Here is an 8,184-nt window from a genome sequence, read left to right as displayed (position 1 = left end):
GAAGACCAGGACACGGGCAGGTCTCACCAAACCGTGGGCACAATCCTATAAGCTCTGAGGTGAGACCTATCAGGAATCAGCTTGGTAGGATTATTATTTTTTTTTAAATCAATTAAGCCACCTTAGGAAAATCTAAAATGCAGGCTAATCAAGGGCAGAACCATGACATGATACCTGTGGAAGGTGAAGTTTCATCAGACGGACATCATATGCAGCAGGGTGTGGGAAGGCTCATGGTGTGCAGTGGGTGGACATTTCTCTTGTCTCAGGAGGTCCCAGGAATCCTGCTGTGCCTCATCCTCTTGGCACTCCTAGAAGTGCAGGGTAAGCAAAGACTGGTCAGGCACTGGGGGATGAGAGTCCTCTGGCTACAGGTGGGGAATACAAGAGGATGCTAGCCAGAGAGCTCTGCAGGAGCGCTTCCACTGCTAGGCTGGTATCTGTGCCTTGTTTCTAGCATGGCACAGATCACACCTGACAATATAATACCTTACATGATGACAAGACAATCCCAACTTTGTTGGGATGCCCAGGACAGGTCACAGACAATGGTCTCAATTTTTGAACACTAGTCTCCTTTTGCCTCGCTGCATACTATCGTTGTTGGCAGCTCAGCAAGGATATGAATGCTACTTGATACTCTGGGCAGCTTGGTTTGCCTGAAAAACCACCTGGGCTTTTAGAGAATCAGTGCTCTGATCTATAGTCAGTACAAATTACTGGATCCTCTGGCATCTGGCAAACCTTGTCAACCCAGTCCCTTAAGTATAACCCATCGCAACTGAGACAGTCTTTGCTTTACACCTGGTAGCTCTCACCACCAGCTTCTCAGTCCTGTTACATTAGGAGATGGCAGTCAGGGAATTACATTTGGCCCTGTCAGAACAGAACACACCAAACAGAAAAGCAGATGCCCACAAAACTAAATCAATTACAAAACATAAGGAAGTTGAAAAGGATATGAGCAAAAAGCACTACTGGTTGTGTCATATGACTGGTGTTTGCTCAAAAAACGTTTTCAACACAACCTGGAGGGTCACTGACCCAGCATCAAACAGACTGTGAGATGCAAAGTCATGGCACTCCAGAAAGATCCATTATAGGGATTTCAGGAACCAAGCCTCACAAGGACCTGGACCCAAACAGACTCCATTACATCAGGGACAAATCACAGAATCCTTGCACTGGGAAGAAAGGCCTGAGACAGAGGATAAACTGATAAACAAAATTCCTGAGGTACCCCTGCACCAAAGGAAGGATTCCCCTTTGTTGGTCCTTTATCTGCAGGTCATAAAGCCAAAGCAGTGCTAGGAGGAAGGGCTTTTCCATGGACAAACAACTGACTGATTCATGGCATTTGACTACATTAGATCAACCAGACCAAATGCATGGACCACATGAGAGTGCTGTCTAAAATCACACCAGGAGCTCACAGACTCCATAAACAGAGGAAAGCCCTGCCGGATGCAACTTTTCTGAGAGCCTCTAAGTAATGAGGATAAGTACACGTTCTCCAAACAGGAGGTGCTTGGTGTAATGAGGTGTTGCCAGCTCCAACCATTTTGTTAGCCTTACTTTGGAAGAACAAGTAGAATCCGTTTCCATACTGACCACAAAGTAAGCAGAGCAGGGAGCTGCAGGAAGAGCTAAAAATGACAGACAGACAAGAGACAGCAAGAAACACTCTTGCTCTGACCGGAGCATTAGGCTATGGAGGCTGGAAAGAAGCAGTCCAGTACGTGCTCACATTAACGGGTTTGAAATGTTTTGTACATGTTCAAGGGAGTGTTGCAAAAGCTGCAGCAGACAGTTCAGGGAAGATTCCTTCTCTGTGAAAGACAGAAGCCAAAATCAGCCAAGCAAAGTAACTACTCCTGGACTGATCCAAAGGTGGTGACAGCACTGAAAACACAAACGCAACAGCACCATTACAGAATGCAGCTCCCTGCCAGCACAGCCAGAATGGGAGAATGGCTTGACTCCCTTGCAGCAAAGACAGCAGATGAAAAAGGAAAACCACCAGCAACAACACAAAAAACAAGCATGCAGAGAACAGAGAGATGATGGGAGGCATTAGAGGTGATGTTGGGAGTTGTGTAAAAGATTATGGGTCACTTCCAGTACTTCAGTAACTCTCCACTCCTGACATCCATGATGCAGTTATACCAAGAATCATTTAACAGGGGAAAGTAAGAAGAAATCAGCATGAAATACTATCCCATTCAAAGCATATCCAGCCCAGGGGGCAACTGAGAAACGTATGCTGTAGTTGTGCCAGTTGTCTTCAGAAGGCTGCCTAATCTTGTGATTATTTACATTTGCAGCTCTGCCTGCTCAGATAATAAGAACAGCCAGGGTACCAGTTGATTGCCGGAGGAACTGTGGAGGAATTTTAATCCCAGACCCTCTGTTCCTGCATTGCACGGTTGGCAAGGTGCATCACCGCGGGCAGCTCAGTTCCCAGACACTGTCAGAGCCATAGTATCAGATTAGGTACACCAGTGATCTGATGCATGATGACAAATCTCATGTTGCACAGTTCACCCAAAGTATGTGGGTATCTGGGATAAATATACACCTTGTCATCTGTTACACTGCTTAGGAAACTTGATTGCCTTTCTGCTCAACCTAGTGTGGAAGGCTGTAGCTGGCAGCCTTCCTCCTTTCCACACCCTCTCAGGCTTCTAGGGACCAGGAGAGTCAACCCACAGGGTAAGAGGCCTCCAGCTAGCCTAGAAGCAAGATCAGGAGGCATGCTCTTCAGTGGAGATTTACGAGAACTCAGCATGCTTCATTTGATCTTCTAGGCTAATCTGCAATGAGGTCTAGGGGACGAGGCAGTGCAGTGGAGCTCTGCCCCGTGAGACCTGCAGAGCATAACACAGAGTTGCTAAAGGGAGGGATGTTGGGGGTACTCCCACCCCTCTCTACCTTCCAGACAAATCTACATATGGACAGACACCTGACTTTTGGGGTCAGCAGATGGATATTTATTGTCCTGCTCTACTCCGCACTGGTGCGGCCTCGCCTCAAGTACTGTGTGCAGTTTTGTGTGCCCCAAAATAAGGACATAAAACTATTACAGAATGACCAACGGAGGGCTACAAAGATGGTGAAGGATCTGGAGGGCAAGATGTATGAGGAACAGCTGAGGTCCCTTGGTTTGTTCAGCCCAGAGCAGAGCAGGCCGAGGGGAGGCCTCATGGCGGCCTGCAGCTCCCTCACGAGGGGAGCGGAGGGGCAGGCGCTGAGCTCTGCTCTCTGGGGACAGCGACAGGACCCGAGGGAACGGCATGGAGCTGGGACAGGGGAGGGTCAGGCTGGGGGTTAGGGAAAGGTTCTGCAGGCAGAGAGTGGTCAGACAGTGGAAAAAAAAAATAACCGGGGCAAACTGTTGTAACCATCTCAGTGCCAAGGACCTGCATGTGCCCTCTCAGCTCCTCGCTGACCAAAGCCCCCAGTCCCCTTCATTGTCACTAGAGGTCAGTGCAAGCCCGGTGATGCCTCTGCTTGAATATATCATGTTTTGAGGCATGAGTGTCCCCATCCAAGGCCACAAGGCCACTGCTGTTCTGTCGAAGTATAATTCAGAAATGGGAGCATGTCCCAGGCTCACTTGGCAGCCCTGAGCCAGGCTCCCTAGCCTGTGGCATGTCACGTAGAAGAAGGCATGTCGGGGCAGCTTGTCGCACATAAGAGGTAACATAGTGGGAGTATTTATCACCAGTGAGAAACCTACAGAGAAAATGGAAATGGAAGAAGAAACCCTACCTTACAGATAAAGGGGAATGAATGTACCCTTCCTAGCCATCAGGCCTGAACAAATGATCACGGCTCAATTCTCTTTGGCCGCTGAGAGCTGTTTCGCACTCAAGGAAATAAATGGGTTTGTCCCTTACTCCTGCAGTTAATGCCATCCCTTCCGTTCTGTCAGAGAAGATGAGGCAGAGAAATTGCATTGACCTGGATCAAGCAGGCTGGAAGCAGAGAACAGAGAGGGTGCTGGAGTGCCCTGAAGAGAGAAAGACTACAATCCAATTTGCAATGAACTTGCTGCAATAAGGCAAAGTTTGTATTTGCAGTGCAGTAAATTGAGGAGTCCCCATTGTATAATTGCACGCCCACAGTGAGGTTTGACTGCTGTCTTACTGGGGAAAAGGGAGTCATGGTGCGGAAGTGTGGTACAGCCCAAACAACAGGAGATAAATGAACTTGAGCATGGGAGAAGAAAAAATCATCTTTTCCACTTAAATTCCGAGGATTCTGCAAATTATAAAACATTTATTTGATCCAGTCACCAAAGCTCTGGCAGAGGTAAGAGAGGAAAGGCCACTGGCTTTGGGGAGTTCTGGAAATTTTTGTGGAGCTTTGGAGGAGCGTCTCCTGCCCCTCAGCCTAATTCCTCAAGTGGACCTCCCTTTTCCTCCAGCCATTTTCAGCCTCTGCACACAGCTCCCTTGGCTGCCACCTCCCAGGCTGCTTTCTGCAGGAGTGGGAAATCAGAGTGGACCTGCTGGGCTCTTTCTGCAATGCAGAGCTTGGGACAAGAAAGGGAAAGGTTTTAGGTGTAACAGGCAATTCAGAGGAGATCCTTGGGGAAGGGTACAGGACTGCAAGCTGTAATCCAGCCACCCCACAGCCTTCAAACATGCCTCCCTCGGCAGCAGAGAGCTCTTGCTGCAAGGGAGGGATATGCTGCCCCCCAACAAGGACTGGGGATCAGCTGTTTAGGCCATGCTTGCTGTGTGCCAGGACAGGTGAATCTGGTGGTCTTGCCACCTCCCCAGCTGCTCTCCTGGAGTGCTGCCGGCTTCAGCCATGCCTGCAGCTAATGAGCAGCAATGAGCGGTGAAAGGAGACAGGCCCCCAAGGAGAGCCTTTCCATATTACTTTCACAGTGTGACTAACAAACAAGGGCATTTGGGTCAGGATTCATAAACCCTCAAGCAGATATTGGTTATGAAAAATCAAGCAAAGCCACATCCAGATCCAGTGTGCTTTGGAGCAGAACCAGTGAAGCCCAGGGAGGAAAACTGGGCTGATCTATACAGCCAAAGGAACAGTTACTGCACATTGGCCTGTGAACATTCAGATGACTATAGCTTTGACACATACTAAGCACCCAAGCTGAACTTCTCCCATGCTGTTTCTCTCTGTCACATTTTTTATTTTCCCACTTAGAGGGTAACATTAAAAAAATAAAAAAATAAAAAAAAAAAAATGCAATATCTGCTTCTAAGGAAAAGCTTAATGAAAACCAAATGCTTTCTGCCATGTCTCTTTCCTTTCATCCTTCCCTAGAATGACTTCTACCCTCTCCCTGCTGTGGAGCTGGAAATACAACTTGGCAGAGCCACAAGCTGGGAGTCATGTAAGAGCCCTTTGTGGCCCAGGGGAAAATCAATGCCACTTAGACCAACACATATGCAATACATAAACACACCACTTGCTCAGAGAAGCCACAATCAGGAAAGTTAGCCCACTCCTAGCTTTCTGACCATTCTAGCTGTGTTGCACAGGTCTCCAAACATCAGCAAAGTGTTTGTGACATAGCAGAGTCAGATCTAGACGCAATTCAGGCAGAAAACTGACTACATAGCCATGCATGTGTCAGGCTGGGTGGTGCTAACAGAACAGATCCATGTTCCTACATTGTAACCTCACCCTTTTCCCCAGGATCACTGATCTTAATGGGATCCAATCAAAATGGAGCTCTTCCTTCATCAAAGTGCTCTCCCTTTGAGAAGGTGCAATGGATGGGAAGCCACAGAACCTAAAATTTTCCATCTCTTTCACTGTCTAAAATTGCTGTATTCATGACAGCATCCTTCATACACATGGATTCATCTCAGTTCTTATAGGTTCACATACCCTATTTTACAAAAGTTGAGAGCGTGGCTGCAAAGTCACATCCACCAGGCCTGGGAAGACAGATTTCTACTAGGAGATAAGTTATGACACATCTGCCTTCTGAATCTACCAAAGAACTGCCTGTTCCCAGTATGCTGACCAGACCTACTATCTGCATGCCCACCTTCAAGAATGTCAGATTAACAGTGTAGGTGCAACTTGTCATTTAACCAAGAGCACCCAATATGATCCCTAACCCTTCCAGGTGTGGGCTCACCAACACATGCCATGTCACCCCTGCAGCAGATAAAGCACCACACAGCTTTCTTTGGGACTGCTTTTCTCTTGCTTCACAGTGCTGCCACCTCCCAGAGCTCCCACAGGTACTCAGAAGACAAAGGTCTCAGCTTAAATTCTCAAAGCCATCAGTGATTGTCTTGCATCACATTTACCACTCTTTTCTACCACAGGTGCACTCCTAATTCCCACAAGTGTTGATAGCTTCCAACAGCCCTTGCCTTTTCAAAGGGCACTGCAGACAGCCATTTACACTTTAAATAGATATTAAAATGAAGCCACCTGCACGCCTTCCAGTTCCCAAACTGCAGAGCAGAGTGATGGATAATGGAAGTGTACCAAACACATCAACAGTTTCCACTAGCAACTGCTGCAGAATAGCATGATACCAACTTCAAATATGGACAGGAAATGCCTTTTGATATCAAATGTAAGTTTCAACCCCACAAGAGTCTCTAAAAATAAGCATTTTATTCCCAGCCATTCTTGATTTGATACTAAATGGATTGTACAGAAAGACCAAGCTCTAGAAACAGAAATAATAACAGAGGTACAGTTTTAATTGCCTGATCCTATATTCTTCTCCTTTTCACAGAACCTGCTGCCTCATCCAGCACATAGACGTGCTCTGTGGATGAGGCTATCTTTCTTCCATGCTGTGGCCATACTTATCTGCATGCCAGCAGTGCACTGCACAGCACACAGAATCCTGCTCCCTCCTGGGCTTTCCGATTTGCCTCATTATTATTACCACTGAGCAGTTCTCAAACTCAAAAGGACTTTTGTCTTCCAGTCACCCCTACAAAAACAAACCGTTATTACAGCCATTTTAGAAACAGGGGAATTGAGTCATAGGCAGATCACAGCCAAAAATCTGTGATGCTGACCCTTAACTTTGGGCACTACAGTGGTTGGCTGTCCCAGCACACAAAATGAAACAGCTTGTGGTCATTGCAGAACGGTTGGGTCTATGTGGTTTGCTCAGCATCCCGTAGAGTCCATGGCAAAGGCAGAGGGAAAAGCCAGGATTTCTACAAACCACGGTAACATTCTCATCATGGCTGGTGTTACTTATTCTCTTGCTTGCACACAGAGGTGGAAAGAATTTTGCAAGCATCTCCTTAAGCCAACAGTCACCTCAAGTCAGGACACCTCACCTGGGAGACATTGGGAAAGTTCCCACCAATGTGAACCCTCTGGATGGGAAACACAAAGATACAAAGAGGAATGTCAATAGAATCAACTAATCCTATGTGCCAGTATCAAGACACCAATAGCCCACGTGTAGAAACCTCCATGCACTCAAAGCACAGCTCCCATGGGTTTCATCTGTAGTGATTTCTGCAAAGCAGACCCCAAGGACTCTCATCAGCCCTTTTTCTCTGCTGCAATAACTCATGTCTGCTTAGATCTGCTTTTAAACAATTGAGCACAAGCTCTGTCTTGGCTGAGAACCAAGTGCTGCACATTTGCATCCCAACTTTACGCCTTCTTGCGCATTGAGCCCATCCAGATGGCAGGCTGTATTTGAGGCTTAATGATCTGCTTTCCCTCCCCCCAGTATGGGCACAGTAAATCACTGGCAAATCTTCCCAATGGTCTTTTAGAGAGAAGACAGATCAAATACATATAGTGTGTTTTAAAATACCAAGTCCTTGGGAAAATTATGGTCTGCAACATTGGTGAAGGGCATGGATTCAACTGGATGACATAAAATGCTTGCAAATCAGCTTTCCCTGCCAGCCCACACTTCCCAAGTCCCCATGCCTGGGACTGTTTCCTTCACCTATTGCCTTCATTAGGCAAAGATTGTGCCAGGCTTGTCTTGCTCACTCAGCTCTTGGTCACTTCAGTTCCCTACCTCCTCCAAAGAAATGCTCTTCTAGCAGAGACAAGCAGATCAAAAAAAAATATCAAAAATCAGGACGTAAAACTAGTCTGTTTAAAGGTCAGGTGCTCCTCACAGAGGCTGTTAGAGCCATGGCTTCCAGAGTAGAATTTTACGTATCCAAGTTATGATCAGGAGATGTACATGCT

At 46.9% G+C, this 8,184-nt stretch overlaps 1 long non-coding RNA gene across 1 annotated transcript in view; it reads right to left on the bottom strand.

Annotated features, from left to right (window-relative positions):
* The window catches only part of LOC136790383 (uncharacterized), a 53,430-nt gene that overhangs the window by 15,854 nt on the left and 29,392 nt on the right, over window positions 1-8,184 (bottom strand). The window contains exon 2 of the long non-coding RNA XR_010830243.1: window positions 175-311. This is a non-coding gene — a long non-coding RNA (uncharacterized lncRNA). The remainder of the gene's footprint in view (window positions 1-174; window positions 312-8,184) is intronic.

The sequence above is a fragment of the Anser cygnoides genome, chromosome 1, assembly GCF_040182565.1.
Source record: "Anser cygnoides isolate HZ-2024a breed goose chromosome 1, Taihu_goose_T2T_genome, whole genome shotgun sequence".
Classification (NCBI taxonomy): domain Eukaryota; kingdom Metazoa; phylum Chordata; class Aves; order Anseriformes; family Anatidae; genus Anser; species Anser cygnoides.
This window is presented reverse-complemented; position numbering and strand designations above follow the sequence as displayed.